The sequence below is a fragment of the Rutidosis leptorrhynchoides genome, chromosome 1, assembly GCF_046630445.1.
Source record: "Rutidosis leptorrhynchoides isolate AG116_Rl617_1_P2 chromosome 1, CSIRO_AGI_Rlap_v1, whole genome shotgun sequence".
In the NCBI taxonomy this organism is placed as follows: domain Eukaryota; kingdom Viridiplantae; phylum Streptophyta; class Magnoliopsida; order Asterales; family Asteraceae; genus Rutidosis; species Rutidosis leptorrhynchoides.
This window is the reverse complement of record NC_092333.1, coordinates 75436878-75454627: the sequence shown is the minus strand read 5'-3', so window position 1 is coordinate 75454627 and position 17750 is coordinate 75436878.

Genomic DNA, 17750 nt, shown 5'->3' with positions numbered 1-17750 from the left:
GTGAAAGATATCATGTTTACTCGCTCCACGCGTCACACAAAATGTAAATCTTCTGATGTATCCGTTTATTTTTTTAGTAAATGTAGGTGTATTGGTATAGGTAATAGGTATATCTAAGCTATTAGTTAATTACTTAGTATTCTAAAGAAGATTCAAGCACATATTTAAATTGTGTAGATGCAAACCGCCTAACGGATGATGGTGATTAATCAAGAATTTGAAGGCTCCAGCAAAGCATCCAGTTTAAAGTTATAAATGTTCCATCCAAATGACGGTGTACGGAAGTGGTACTACTAATCGTAGTACGGATGATGGTGTACGGAATACATCACTTCATGAAAAAATATTGACAAGTAGCTTGCAGGGTACGGAATACGGTTGCGTACAGGAGAAATCCAATCTAGGTTCTTGTAATGTTATATGTGCTGTAGCAAATACCCACGATCACCCTAGCTTGAGTATTTCATATATTTTTTGTCCATGCTGTAGCAATTTATTCTTCCAATCATTGGAAGTTTGAAGTCCCTTTGAGTGATTTAAGTCTGGTGATTTGATGCCGGAATACAGAGTACTGATGATAGAGACTGGTGTTTGAACAACACTAGGTTCTTCAAATTGGATATATTTTTCGAATATATGTTGATGCCAAGGAGAATGATAGAATCCAAAAACCCTTCAAAAGTAGGTATAGTTGTCGTCCGTTTGTAGTCGAGGAAATTCGTGTAGCATTTAGAAGTTAAGAACGCATAACGGAGACCGGCATAGGAGTATATCAACTTCATGAACATGTTAAAATTTCTCTATGAAACTTGAAACTTGAAAAGCGAAGAACGGAGATCGGATATAGCTGGTAAAGGTTGTTGAACTTTTCGGATATGACAAACATTTTGCGGAGAACGGACGTCTAAAACTAACCGGTTACATGTTCAAGCATACAAGATTATTATGTACGGAAGACGAAGTTAGGATCTTGGAGTTGATGGTTACGAAAGATGAATAATGAATTTGTACAGATACGGTAGTGAAATTGGCATCATAGATTGTGTCGGAAAACGGATAACGGAATCTTCATGTATACAGCACTTTGACATCTTTAAATTCTTTAAATGGGATGTAGACGACAGCAGATCATTGTGATGGATCCAGCCAACCCGTAACTAGTGATGTCAATATCTGATGTGTTTTGATATCTATTACTCTGGGTTCCGGTTAGTGGAAGTCTGAATCTTCTTCAAATTGGTGACCAAAGTACATCGGAGGTCGGATGCTGGAGATTCGGGCTTGGTCCGGATCCATATATGATCTGATGTTTTCTTGTACACAAAATAAATATATGGTGACCTTTTTAAACAATTCCTCAACAGGTGGGCTTATTACATCCACAATTTAAGAGGTCTTTATATGGAATTGTGAAAACTGTAGCACATGCATGTAAATCCATGTCTCACTTCGTGTGATGTTTCACTTGTTGATATAAATGTTGGATAATAGCTATGAGGTTACATGTGACAGATCCGGTTATCAAGGTAAGATATCTCCACTGCTACAAACTTGTGCTTTGTAATTTGAAAATGGGTGCGCATGATGGAGTAATTTTTATAAAGTCAGAATGTAACAATTTTGCAGTTCAGGCCGGATGATGGACAACTATATTGTGTATTCTGACTTTTTTGCTTCTAGTCATAGAATCGGATGGCGTCATAGAATCGGATGGCGTCATATGATAGTACGTATTTTCTCCACTAGAGAGTAGGTATATACATACTAGTGCAAAGTAGAATGAACTATGTGAGGAGTAGTTTTCCAATTGATGTTTACTCTCGGGACGAATCCCTGCAGACGCGGATCATGTTCTAAAACCATGGTGTGGCTTAAGTCAATCTTAAAATAGGGCTTACATATGTTCTGCCTGTATACTTGGTGCTGGGTGGATGAAGTCATACCCTGGAGCTGGGCGGATGAAGTCATGCCTTGGAGCTGGGCAGATGAAGTCATACCTTGGAGCTGGGCGGATGATGTCATGCCTTGGAGCTGGGAGGAAGATGTCATGCCTTGGAGCTGGGAGGAAAATGTCATGCCTTGGAGCTGGGCGGATGATGTCATGCCCTGGAGCTGGGAGGAAGATGTCATGCCTTGGAGCTGGGAGGAAGATAGATGAAGTCTAGAGAGAGAAAGCATGTATGAGAGAGAAAGTCTAGAGAAAGAGTAGTATGCTGCCCAGAAATTGGGACCCGAAGTCATGGAGAGTGGAGAGTGGAGAGTGGAAAGTGGAGAGTGGAGAGTGGAGAGTGGAGGGAAAGTGTGTGAGAGAGAAAGTGAAATGGCTGCTCCTCCTTTCTTGTATCAAATGATGTGGGGAACTCTTCTATTTATAGGCAAAGTTTGGGCTAGTGGGAAGCTTATTGGGCTTAATTAATGGGAAAGCCCAATAACTTGCATGTCTTCACTAATTTGGGCATAACTTTCTCAAACGAACTCCGATTGAGGTGATTCAAAAGTCAAAATGTCCGTAACTTAGAGCTCCACATCTTTCATTTTATGCGTGTAGACCATAAGGTACACCATTAACTAGCATGAACATGAAAAGTGGGTGTTTGATTTTAAGTTTTGGATGATTTAATGTTGTTGTTATGATAAAGTGCAAGTATTAAATGTGTTCCTAGTATCACTAGCTTCAATTTGATATGTAGGTTGCTTTAGAAAACTTCATAAACTTGATTATTGATTTTGGTGGATTCGGGTTAGGGTTTGATGAACTTGAAATGAACCTTTGATGCTTTGAATGACATGAGATGTTATTAGTAAGTGTTTAGTTGTATTGTATGTTCAATTATCTTCGAAACGGCATATCATTCGTGTAAATTGGTTGCCCGAATCATTGAATTGCATTTATGAACTTGAATGTATTAAATGATGAGCATTGAATGTGATTTGGGTTGTTGCAAGTATTGAATTGTTTGTTGAAATGTGTTTAGTTGTGTTCTTTGTCAAATTACCTTTCCAACGATATAAGATACATGTTTTAGATGTTTACGGATCATAAATTGCGTTAAATTAAAGTTTGGCTCGAGACTTGTTAAGTTTTGAGGCAGATTCACTGAAACAGACACAGATGCGGCGCATCTGCGTTGGATGCAGTGCATCTGCTGTAGATACGGTGCATCCCTTGCAGATGCGGCGCATCTGGGGCAGACTGCCCATGTGTTCGTTTCACGTAAAATGTTTGCTATGCTAGGGACCTCCGATTCACTTGTAACTTGTCCTAACATGCTTGTATATGACTTCTAACCTCAGAAAAATAGTTCGGGACCCGACCCGAACTTGTTGACTTTTTCGTTGACTTTGACCCGACCAAAGTTTGACTTTTTATCAAACTTAACCAAGTGTTCGTGCGATCGTTCTAACATGCTTCTATACTAGCATCTTGCATTAAACTTGACAATTTGATTTCATATGCTACATAATCGAGTCGTAACGAGCCGTAGGACTAATTGAACATCTTTGACCTATCGTGTTACCGTTATTGATACAACCAATTTGTTTAGGTCAAGACTAGCATTGTTCTTTGCACACGTTTACTTGTTGAAGTACTATATTACTCGTGCACTCAAGGTGAGATCATAGTCCCACGTTTACTCTTTTAAACTTATAATTGGGATGAGAAAACATAAACGTTTCTTTTTACTAAGTGAACACAAGTACAGGAAAACAAACATTCTACATACGAGTTTGAACAAAAATCCTCAATTCGATTATCATTAGTTACACTTGACGGGTGTAAGCGAGAACTTATGTTATATGGCCATATGGGTTTGACAAACCCTCATTCAGGCAGTTCGCTACCGTCTACGAATGAAATATATTTTCGAGAAACAGTGTATGTTCTAACACTATTGTGATGGGGTTCTATGGAAGGAATGTTAAGCATTGATAATTGGGTGCTCGTGAAACAAATTTTGGAATGGTTAACTATTATTTCGATGTTACAAATCTTGTGGTTCACTTGTACTTATTACTTAAACCTATGATTTTCACCAACGTTTTCGTTGACAGATTTCTATGTTTTTCTCAGGTCCTTGAACATTTTGTGATACATGCTTTCGCTCATTACTTTTGATACTTGCTTGGATGTCGAGTATACATGCATACGTGGAGCGTCTTTTGGCTACTTTTAAATTGTGTCGCATATGTTTCAATTGTACTTTAAACTTTGTAATGTAACTAGTTGTCGAACTACTTTGTAAACCTTGAAACATCTTTACTTTTGAAATGAATGCGACATACTTTTGGTCAAGCGTTATTTTAAAGACCTATGACCACGTAACGGGACCTAAGTAGAAGGCGCCGTCAATGACAATTTTGTCGGGTCGCTACATTATGAACACCAACATAAGATTATGATCAAAAGTGATGTCAATAAAAGAATGTATTTAATATATTTTTTGAATATTGACATGGAAAACCCCTGTTATTAACAATTGTGATTGTTGGTAAGACAATGTATTAATTGATGACAATTGTTATGCTAATTTAACGGGTGGTAATAATTCGTTTGAGAAGTTACAAGACAACATTGTATGGTTGTGAAGTAACAATAAATAATCATGAAATCTTTATTCATTGGTGATTTATGTCCAAAATCTTTTGATGTTTATCAAAATGGTACAAGTAAGTGAAACAAATATGTATTAATATGGAATAAGGATTTGAAGTTGCTTGATTGATAACAAATGATACCGGTATGGTATGAACATTGTTTATGCTTGAAAATTGGTGGTATGGTGTATGTGATTACATCAAGTGACCAATGTAGCATGGTGATGGAAAGATTAAGCATAATCTAGTGGAATTCATAGTGATGGGACTTAAGTATTTTAATACTTGTAAAATCCAACCATGGACTATGGTTTAGTTTACAATGTGAATCCTTAAAGCATATTAAATTATTGAGTTTTTTATTGATCAAGAGGATAACGCATCTTCAAGTGGTTGGATTTTAACACTTAGTATATATGAGGTATCTTGGATCAAATGGTTGATGTTGAGATTATGTATATTATAAACTTGTTGTCATTACTTCTTAGATTTAGAAGTGGATTGACTAGGGTAGGTTTATAATCATAATCTCATGCCTAATGTAATGGTAATAATTGTGTACACAAGGATAATGGGGATACATTATCAAGGGTGTATGAATTATAGGTTACATTGATTACTTGTGAGAGGTGGACATATGCTGGGACTAAACAATCAATTAGTTTGAGTACTCACAAGTTCCTTATGGTGAAATAAGGACTTGGTAAATCCTTGGTTTAAAGGATTGCAAAGAAAAGGAAATTGATTGAAGTTATAATGAATGAGATGAAAGTTCATGGTGATCCCTAGTGATGGGATGTTTTTGACTAAGGCATGTATTTGAAACAAGTAAAAGTCTAGAAACTTATGCCTTAGACAAATAATGTTTCATGAGGTTATCATGAATAAAGTGAAATATGTGAATTTTGTTGGGTTGCAACAAACGTTTGACTAAATCACTTGATAAAAGCATTAGCCGGAAGCGCACAAAAGTTGGCTAATGTTGTGGGATTGAAGTCCATCTAAATCTTCCATAGTGGGATACCCAATTCTCTTCTAGTACAATGCTAGGAGCTGAATTCAATGAGGAAAGCCTACTATCTGAAGATTGGAACACATTTAATATATGATCCCAAAGTATGTGTTCGGACCCGTGAGATAAAGGAGGTTGAAGTTTGATACTTCTTAATAGTTTTCTTGAAAAATTGCATCGCGGGAGCAAGATTAAAAGAAAACTACCTATGTGAACATGAGGTTAAGCCGCCTCAAGAAAGCTTGGCACTTAGCTTTTGATATGTTCATGAGAGGATTAGGACACAAGGCTTATAATAGTGTCGGGTTAATTGTAGAAAGTATGGAGCTAGTGTGTATATTATCGACAGGTTTTCAAATGAATTGATGGGTTCAAACTATTAGAGCACCCTGATTTTTGAATTCTTTCACATGTAATATTCTATGTGTAAATTCAATCCATGTGACATTTACACTTATGCACTAGTTATCTGTTTGTTGGTATTTTAGTGATCAAGGATCATACTAAAATGGGGGGGAATTGTTGGTGATTTTAGCATGATCCAACGTCATTTTAGTTGATTGAATTGCTAAGTTGAAAGTGCTCGAACCATTGAAATGCTACACGGATATAGGGAGTGTGGAGTACATGTTCGTAAAGTGTAAAATGGTTTGAGGATATGTTAGTGAGCTTGGAAATAACATTTGGAACTTAAAGAATGCGAAACGCGACTTGAAAGAATGCGAAACGCGACTTGAAAGGCTAAACACACTTGAAAATAAGCTTAAACTTCATTTTAGTGTGCAGTAGCTTTAAGCCACGGCGTGGCTTATGGGCCCGCGGCGCGGCTTAAAGGGTGATTTTGAGTTCGAGAGTTTTGGCATTTTTGGAAGTGTTAGTGATGTGTGCGAGGTGTAGTATGAAATACTATTATTGTTTACTACGAAATACGACGAAATATTACACAAGTTTTATTAATTTACGGATGGAATATACCTAAACCTTGCTACAACACTATAGGCAGTGTATCTAATCATAGAGTAGTGTAGTTTTTAGTAAGTCCGGTTTGTTCCACAGGGAGCTGGTTGATTACGTACTATATTTTTAACAACTATATTTATACAAAATATATATAATTATATATAAGTAGTAATATTATAAAGGGGGGGTTTTACCGTTTAACGACCGGTTTGTCGACTTTTAATTTTAAGTGTAAAGATAAATGACGATAATTAAAATGCGTAAAATAAAATTGCGATAAATTAAATGACAATAATTAAAAGTACGATGAGAAATACAATAAAAGAATTATGCTTATTTAAACTTCCGTAATCATGATGTTTGACGTTTTGATTCTAATTCATTATTCTGGGTTAATTGTCCTTTATCCTGGCTTATTTGATATCTATCTGGGTTTTGCCCATAATAGTTCATCGGTCATAATTATAAAATGCTCGTCAAATTAACCTTATTCCCGAAGTCAAATATTCCAACTAATTAGGGATTTAAACTGTAACAAGGTTTTAATACTTTGTTAATAATTACACCAGGTTATCGACTGCGTGTAATCCAAGGTTTTAATACTTTGTTAACAATTACACCAATTACCCTTGTATGTAATCCACCCCTGTTTTAATGAGATATGAATATTAATTTACCCACTTGATCAGTTTGAATAATCAATTTCCCAACCCGAATAATTAATTAAATGATTGTAAAGGATGTCGTATAAACGTCACTAAATAGGACATTCATAATCATTTAATAATTATTAGATTAACTAATTTGAAGGTAGGTTCGACAGATTCCAATGAGTTGTCATTCGATTAGACAATACCCCCATCTATTAATAGTCCATAGTCCATAGTCCAATGTCCATAAGTGTCGGTCTTTTGTCCAAACCCTAATTTTGGTACAAAATCCAATAACCCCGTCTTGATATTTAGTCCAACATCACGATTACTTCGGCTCAAATAAGCATAATAATAACTTAGTTACGAGACATTAATTTAAAAAGGAAGAACATAGCTTACAGTGATTATTTATAGCGTAGTGTCGCACGGACAGAGTTTCGACTTTAAAACCCGTAAAACATTTCTTACAATAACCCAACTAAACCATAACTTTATTATTAAAATTAACTTAAAATTAAAATTATAATTATAAAATATAAATATATATATAATTCTTTACAGAGGAAGAAAGAAAATTGAGGTGTGTTAATCGGCTGAAAACTGGTGCCTTTTATAGACCTGACCAACATCCTTCATCCATGCGATCACATAGAAAAGCTTCCTCCAGGCCATGCGATCGCATGGCCAGCCTGGATCCAGATATTATCTTTTACAAAACGTGGGCTGCTTGTTTAAATTAATATATAATATGATATATATATTTATATATAATTGTATATATATATATATATATATATATATATATATATATATATATATATATATATATATATATTATATTCTTGTGCATAGTAGATTTGTAATTTTAGGCCCGTTGTCTCGAGCGTTGATGCTCGGTTTATGTCTTGATTCCGAATTTTCGAACGTCTTTTCGTACGCTTTAATATCTTGTACTTTATATTTCGCAACTTGTAATTTGCACAAAAAATTATTTTCCTTAACTCCCAAAATCCGCGTAAGTCTTTAACTCACTTTTAGTGGCACTTTTGAGTGCACTATGGCTTTAGTGGCACTTTTCAAGCTTTAGTGGCACTTTTTCTTCAATTCTTTAATCTTCGTGCTTCATCTTCACATTTATTTATTTAAACGATTACAACTTAAAAATAGAATAATTACAACTAAAAACTTTACATATTGAGATGATATTGAGGTTAAAATATATGTTCATTTGGAGCACTATCAAATATCCCCACACTTGAACGTTGCTTGTCCTCAAGCAATATAGAATTTGAAATTAAATCACACTTCACTCGAATCACTTTTTTTATTCTCACACTTTATACATCAGTGATTTTGATACGGCGGTATAAACAATGATAGTAACGATGTGGTTTACAGTCCCACATGACTATGAAAATTTAGATCCTTTAAGGAAATTGGATCTTTATGAAAACTTTTGATCTTTTGAAAATTCATTCTAGCTTTTACCTTAGATAAGTTTTCCAGAATAACCCTTCACCAGTGTTTGCAAAATGTTTTTGTGGGTTGCGTGGGTTTCATATTTTAAAATTTTAGCTCAAAACTTATGGTTTTGTGTCACCCACTTGCTAACCTTGTATTAAGAAAGCACAAGTCCAGTTTACTTGTCCCGTATATTACCTTTCAGTAAACTACCGTCCGGTTGTAAAGGAAAGCGATGAACAAGCAACTGTTAAGGTAATGTCTAATGACATGCAGATGTTCATGGTCCACAACGTGTCGGATGCAATTACTATCCTTTGTAGGAGAAATAGTAAAGATCACCCTATAATTTTTCGGTCTGGCACAAGGTCTCGTCTTCGACCATACTATGCAACCACCGTTCTTACGGTTGACACCCGATTTGGTTCAGGTGACCTAATGAATTTTGGTGAATTCTTAGGATTTTACGTTCAATGGTAATGAACGCATTGAAAATAGGTTTTCAGAAAACAAATCGGTTTTAATTTGATCAAAATATTTTCTCGTTCAAGCTCGAGTTTAGATATCATCGAATTCCATGAGTTTGTAATTCTCAATCCTTAAGGTCAATCTCAAGGATTGAGTAATATCAGGCTTAAAAGCTAATTTTTGATCTTTAAGGAGATTATACTTTTTGGAGGTCTGATTCATTAGTCTTATCAAGCTAATTTGCACGGCGCCCTCCCCATTTTACGAGACAGATCCTTTCATGGTTAGGATAAGTCTGACCACTTGGCGACCCTGTTTGATGTTGAGGTCCGTGAATTTCCTGCTGATTTTAGAGATGACTTTTCTAGATTTTTCGTCAACCTACAGCTGGTCTGGACGACAACTTCCTGACCTAAATCAAGAAGCGCGTGCCTTTTTTTGGACGACTTTACTTCCTTTTAATGATAGAATTAATTCATCGTGTAGATCCATCTTTTCTTTCATCTTTATTACAATTTACCAGGTAAAATAGTTAATTTAGTCCAAAACAAAAGCACCTGCAATAACTTTACAGAAACATGTGTTAGATAGTTTTTTAATTGAATAACTTGGTACATTCTCCCCACACTTGGCTTTTTCATGCGTCGTTTTATTTTTAATAAATAAATTCAAGCGTTTTAGGTGTTTCTCAATTTATGTCCTTTCTGAGGTAATGATAATTTCGGTATTATCACCTAGTTTTATCGTTCATAAATATGTATACACATGATTTTGAATTTATTTAGTTGAAAATTTTTCAAATTTTCATAAAATTTAGAAAATAAACCAAGTATAAACCCGAGAGAATTTATAACCCTTCCCCACACTTGAGATCATGCAATGCCCTCATTTGCATGAAATCAGACTATAATTATAAATTCATGATGGTGATTAGTGTAGAAAAGTGATTAAAAATACCCAGTTTGTAATTACAAAGCTCGTCGAATGATAGATGACGCGCCTCATCGTTCATTCTTTTTGTTGTTTTATCACACATTTTTTTATTTTACTTCTTGTCGTTAAAATTAGTAGGTTTTGCTGAACTTAATGCCAGTTTTTGAAAGTGCGTTGTTTTACCCTGTTTTGTACATAATATAAACTACAAACATATATATACATAATATATTTTTTTATATAAAACCTTTTTTAAAATTTTGTTTCCTTTTACTTTAGGTAGAGGTAGTTTCGGTACGTTTACCTACTCCTTCCCTCGACAAAATTTTAAAATTTTTGTTTTAAAGCGATTGTTTTAAAAGCAAAGATTTTTGGGTTTTTTTTTAGTTTTTTTTTTGGTATACTTTAGATCAATAAAATTATAAATAATGATAACAAAATTTTTCGCCCCGCCCTCGGGTAAAGCAATTTCGGTTCTACGACATAGTCTTTAACTTACAACGAATTTTTAGAAATCATTTTTTAAACTTAATGAAATAAAGTAAATTTTGTTTTCAAAATTCACACAAAACATAAATTTAAAAAGCGTGTTAATTTCATACAAAACCTACAAAACAAAAAAAAAATTAGAATGGGGGGAGAAAACTAGTTCTTTAGTGTCTGCTAGTGGAAAAGACCAATCGAATTTCATTCTCGGAACTACACGAGAACAAAACAACTAACTCTAGACAGCATTTTTTTCTTAGAACATTTGAATCTCCCCACACTTAGGTAGATGTGGTGTCGAAATTGTGATTAACTTCATCGTCAATTTCTCTTGGACCATAATCAACTTGCATATATGTGACTTTTGCTTTAAGCCATTGGTCGAATTCCTGTGTAATATCCACAAATTCAACTAGTTTCGCCTTTTCTTTAGGCGATAGATTGGATACTAAACGGTTACATAACTTAAAGTTCCCCTTAGTTCTAGCATCGCCAATTCGTTTAATAAGTTTCTTCATTGAACTGTTAATAACGGGGTCATTTAATTTCGCATTAACAACGGGGTTCTTTGTTAACAGGTCATCATTAGGTGTTACCTCATCTTCCCTAAACTTAGGCGTTTTATTATTGCTAAGCACTACCGTTGGAGTTGGTAAAACAATATGCTTCTCATCGATCGTTTTTATTGGTTCAACGGTTTTGGTTGGTTGAGATTTAGATTTTCGAATCACAAAGGTGATCAATTTTTCACCATTACTAAGTGTCATTCTACCCTCTCTTACATCAAATAACGCCCTGGTGCACGATAAGTTTGACGATTGCTCCAAATCTATATGGACGAACACGTCATTCATTGATTTCATTGCGAGGTATTTGACCTCTATATGATACGTTTTGTAAACATTGCATTCTTTTGAAAAGGCACACCATAAATGAATATTTAAATCAAAGGTTTTCGACATCTGATGATTTCTACATATAGACAATCACCGTAAATAATAGTTTACAATAGTACTTCCGTTGACAATGCAGTCAAAATAAGATAGATGGTGATGATTTGTGAATGCAACGTTTTCTCGAATAAAGCATGTATGACTCCATGCACATATCTTGTATAACATATAAGCAAACAGCGGAAGACTTCTAGGGAACCTGAGAATAAACATGCTAACAAGTGTCAACACAAAGGTTGGTGAGTTCATAGTTTTAATGTTGCACATAATCTGTAAATAAAGGTGGATCACAAGATTTCAGTTGTTTCATCCAGAAACGTTTATCAAAATATTCTACGAAATTGAGCACCCTGGTAACTAAACTTTAACGTATATATAATAAGTACCCATGCTTTAACATACATGAAACCAACATGTACAATACACGCAATCCAACGTGTACTAAACACAAATAGCATACGTCTGTTTTATAGTTCAGGCTAGGGTTTCTATACCTGGAACAGACGGGAATGTCAAGCCCTATGGATCCATATACTACTACTCGCGCCCACCAGTTCTTATAATCGGCAGTTACTAGCTACCAAAGCTAAGGGATTTTCGGTTCAAACTCAGTATAGAATTTAGTATGTACTTGTGTCCATTGTTTTTAAAATAAAGTGCATGTATTCTCAGCCCAAAAATTTATATTGCAAAATCATTTAAAAAGGGAGCAAATAAAACTCACCTTAGCAGCATATAAAGTTGTTCACCGAAATGCGACCGAAACTCGGAATACCCAAATAACCGTAGATCTCAACCTAGAGAACATATGTTGGTCAATAAATGTTTAACAAGCTAGGTCTGGTCATAGTGTATCACAATCCTAATGCTCGAGATCGACATACAAAAGTTATCAAAAGTCATTTCAAAAAGTCAATTTGACTCAATACTATAGTTGAATGATCATGTCAATCGAAACATTTTAACATTTCACATAGTTTCCCAATTCTTGTAAAATTAAACTATAGTTTTTATAAGGCTTTAAAATATAATAAAACAATCAGTTTTGACAATTGCTCAACAAGACGAGACGTGCCTTATATAAGGATTCATTTACTCGGCTAGTAGTATTCAAAAATCCAATTTATCAATCTTATAAACAAGTTGTTTAAGTATCAATTGAGGATTTAAAATCAATTCCAATTAACGTCAATCATAATTCAGTTTACCATATCTTTTAATTCGTTCATCGAAATTACGCGATTTCTAAATGAAAAGTTATTGATTTTTCGCCAGCTTTCCAAAAACATGCATATCATATACCTTTTATCAGTCATATATGTATTTAATTCGTCATTCATCATAAACTGTTTAACGAGGAAATTTAGCATACAAGCATGCATAAATATATATACTCGAGCACTAGACATGGATACACAATTAATATATAAAAGATAAGACATGAATGCTCACGTATCAATATTGTAGGAAAGTATGTAGACGTAACAGAGATGATAAATACTAGGTTTGATTTGCAAACAATACCCACAAACATTACCCATAACCTCCATAGCTATAACCCATAGTTTCTTTAGCTCTATCCCGCTCGAAAACTCATTTTTGAAAGTGACACGCTCATAACCTCGTCGTAGTATTTTATGTATACTACTAATTAATAATACTAATAATAATAAGATTAATAATAATATTAATCTTAATAATAATAATAATAATAATAATAATAGTTATAATAATAATAATAATAATAATTTAAATAAATAAATAACTTACGGAGTAATATATAATAGAGTGAAGTGAACAAAACGCAAATTCGATCGAATTTATAGCACTTGAGCCACCAACTATACCCATGTGATCGAATGGGATTCATGGGCTCTAGCCATGCGATCGCATGGCTCATGGATCCAGCTCACACTCGATTGTTTTGTAGTTCGTCGACATATTATTATATTTATATATAATATATATAATATATATAAATTAATTATATATTATATTATATTCTCGTGTGTAGTGGACTTGTAACTTTTGTTCCGATAAGTCGTAAGTCGTCACTTGACTTATGTCCCGATTCAAGTTTTTCGAACGTCCTTTCATACGTTTAGAAAACTAGTACTTTTCGTTACGCGACGTTATAACAACCCACATTTTTCCATCATGAAATTTCTAAAATACCTCTTATGGTTTTTCATTTGTTCCTCTGTGTAATCGATTTAGGGTTGTTATCCATGTCGACAAATGAACATTTATGCTTTCATTAAATGATCGCGTGTATTGTTAAAACCCTGAAATTTCATAAAACCCTAATCCCATTTAATATTGAACATTAAAACCCTAACTCTAGTACTAAATAAATAAAATAAACAATACGTCATAAATTAAATGAGACATTTTATAACTAATAAAAATGGTGATATAAACTAAATGGAACCAAATAAAATTTATAGAAGTTAGGGACTAATAAATAAATAAAATGTAATTAAAATAAATATAATAATAATAATAATAATAATAATAATAATAATAATAATAATAATAATAATAATAATAATAATAATAATAATAATAATAATAATAATAATAATAATAATAATAATAATAATAATAATAATAATAATAAAAGAAAATATATACTACATAAATAAATAAGTAAAAAAAAAAGAACCGTATAAAATAAAAATTAAATAAGATCATAAGTGTCTGGTATATCGGCTGCAGCTTCTATAGGAGTTTATGAACTTGATCCTTAAGTTTCCAAATTCTAGTTAATCTCTAATACTTTCCTTAATCCCCAAGAATCATAGTGCAACTAGGAAACTCCAAAAATCTATTTAAGCCTCGTGATTTTCCAGATTGAATCACCACAAAATCTCCTGCAATTTCAGTCGACATATTACCTGTTTTCCCTCAAGCTCTGTCGACTAAATAACCTCACAAAACCCTCAACAATAAGCCTGCTGCAATCGCCAACCATCATCACGAAAAGCCTGCCCAATTCGCCACCCTATCTGCTCCACTTGTTGTGTTATTTTGCTTTAGTTTCTACTGTAAGTGTTTTCTAGTTCCTGCTATTTTATTCGATCCATATCAGCCTGTTGATAATTGACTATATGTTGTTTGTTTCCTGTCTTCCTGTACGTGGCCCAAAGAGGTCCAAGAAACCCTCTTCCTGATCGAGATTGCTGCTAAGCTTGCTGCTGCATCTGTCTTCTGTTCTGTCGAGTATCCTGACCCAAAACAGACCCAATCGTGTTGCTGCTACTTGCTTTCTATTCGTTTCTCTGTACGTGCCAAACCCATCATCAAATCTTGATCTTAAACCCTAAGGTATACCTAACAAACCCTAGCTAAATCATGTATTTAAAGATATTACTTTTACGTTATTTATATAAGTTAAGTTAATTATATAAGTATATTTATATGTACAAGTATGTTAATAAGTATTATATTAAGAATGATCATGACTATTAAAATCAAGTGTGAAATATGATTTAATGTGAAAAGTTTAGGCTATGAATTGATTATGGCTAAAATGGATGATTAGTTATTAAGATAAAAGATTATGATTTTATGTTGTAAAAGGTTAAGAATTTGATCAAGTATTAATAAGCATAAGTATCATGAATGTATGAATAAAAGGATATGGATAAAAGAAAAAGTTATTGGGTTATAGTTTAACTAGTGGATAAAATTGGTATGGACGATAACTGTGTTTAGTAAGTGTTAATATGTGGAAAAAGGACTAGGTATGAGGTTGAATGTACGATAAATAAACTAGTTGTTATAATTAAAAGTTATGATTTTATGAGGTGTAATAAGGTAAAAGATAATTAAAAGTATGATTATGGTTGTTATGATTAGGGTAACTAGTAAATTATGAAGAAAACTTATGATTTTATGTTAAGTTATAAAGATTTCGATTAATAGTATTAGGTTATGATTATGATAAAAGTTATGATTTTATAAACTTAGTGAAAATAATAAGAAAAGTAATAAAGAAGATGATATACGTGCATGCATGCATACATACGTATGTATGTAAATATGTATAGGTAGGTATATGCTTGTGTATATATGTAAATATATACATACACGTATATGTATGTGTATATGTGCATGTATATGTACGTGTGTATGTATATATGAAGGTGTATCGTGTAAGTTATAATAAGTTAGTAAACACAATAGAAAAAAGTAATAAGTATATATATGTATCATTTTACACTTACGTATATGTAACACCTACACCTAATGTATATATATATATATCGTATAGTGATGAACACATACATGTATAATAATAATAAAGAATATATATGTAGGTATCACATAAGTATAATTATATACGTAACATATAATGATAGAGATACATAGTAATGGATTAAAGAAAATAATAATACTATTATTAGTATAACTTATACACTTAATTATATAGTAACAATTAATAACACTAAGTATATTATCACTTATATAAATATAACTTTTTATCGAGGATGGTCACTGTCAATATAGTTTACTATATTAATAAACAAACTTTATGTCTATTAGACATTAACTAATCAAACATAATATCTCTAGGTTGAGATCTCCATGTTCAACACTCCGATAATATAACTTGCGTGGAATATCTATCTGCTGTTAAGGTGAACTTCATAGCCCCACTTTTTAACTGTTTCTCTATTACTAATTTTGAACTTTGGGGTGAGACACATGCTTGCTTTCAAACTATTTTTACGCTTAGACACAAGTACCTAAAAACTGTTTAACTGTGCTGACATGCTTTGATTCATGCTAAATCCCTACCTTGATATCGTTAATTACTGGAATTTGGTAAGTTTAGTTATTGTGAATAGCGCTATTGAGAGTGACGTCTCTAACCATTTGACCGTTGGTCTTTGGTTACATAATAATGATTACGACACTGACAGTTCAAGGTGTCCAGGGGTAACTTTGTTTACGTTTCGATATCATAACTTCAGCATTTACTTTTGATAACTAAATCTTGTGGTCTAAAACTCTATATATTAAACCTATGTTGTTCACTCTACCTTTTTGGTTGACACTTTAAGCATGTTTTATCTCAGGTGAAGATTGCTAAAGATTATTTGCTATTGGGACTTTGCTGCTTTTGGAGTCCGCATATATACATTCATATTATTGCATTAGAACATTAAAGTATACAATTGTAATGACTTAGTACATTCCGCTGCTTTAGTACTTTGGGTATCAAATAAAACGCCTCATATAGAGTCGTTCTCGTTTATACATACTTGTGTTGGGATATTGTAAAGTCATATTTCCCTGGCCCTATAATGGGGGTATGACAGAGTGGTATCAGAGCCAGGTTGTTATAGAGAACCAGGATTGCATATTATGTGTGCCTTATGTGTTAGTTAGGTGCCTTAGCAATCTATAGGACTATAACCTTTCCTGCCTTAGTTTGAAGTGTAATCCTCATATCTATGATTGCCTTACTATGCCCCCTTATATCCCTACCGTCATAACGTGCCTTAGAATCTAGTTAGTACTCCTTCTCAAGGATGTCTAGTCATCACCCAATCGCCGTTTCGGACAACGAAGGATCCGACACTAAAGGATCTATCCGCACACCCAATTACTCACTTGTTTCACCATCATTATCACTAACTAACCCATACTACCTCTTCTTATCCATTGGTATTGCTACCTAGTGCACCATAAACTCTTCAACTAATACTATTTTTGTGTATTGAAGATCAATGGCAACTCGTGGTGCTAACACACTTCCAAATGTCACTTTGACACCCGCACAATTTCAACAACTGCTTGCTGCCGCTCAAGGCAACAATAATCAAGGGAACAACCAAGGAAATCCACCTACATCATGTACCTACAAGGAGTTCATGAACTGTAAGCCTCCATCCTTCAATGGGAATGAGGAAGCAGTCGAGTTAACTCGTTGGTTTGAAAAAGTCGAATCAATTTTTCGTATCTGTAACTGTGCTGAAGCCGACAAGGTAAAGTATGCCACTCACACACTAGGTGGCCTTGCCTTGACTTGGTGGAACGCTTATGCCCAAACTGTGGGGCTAGATGCTGCTATTGCTATTCCGTGGGCTGTTGTCAAAAGAATGATGACGGATAAGTTTTGCCCAATGAACTAAATTTAAAAGCTAGAGGTTGAGTTTTGGGAATTGAAGGTCATTGGTACTAACATTGAAGCTTATACCAACAGGTTTATAGAGTTGG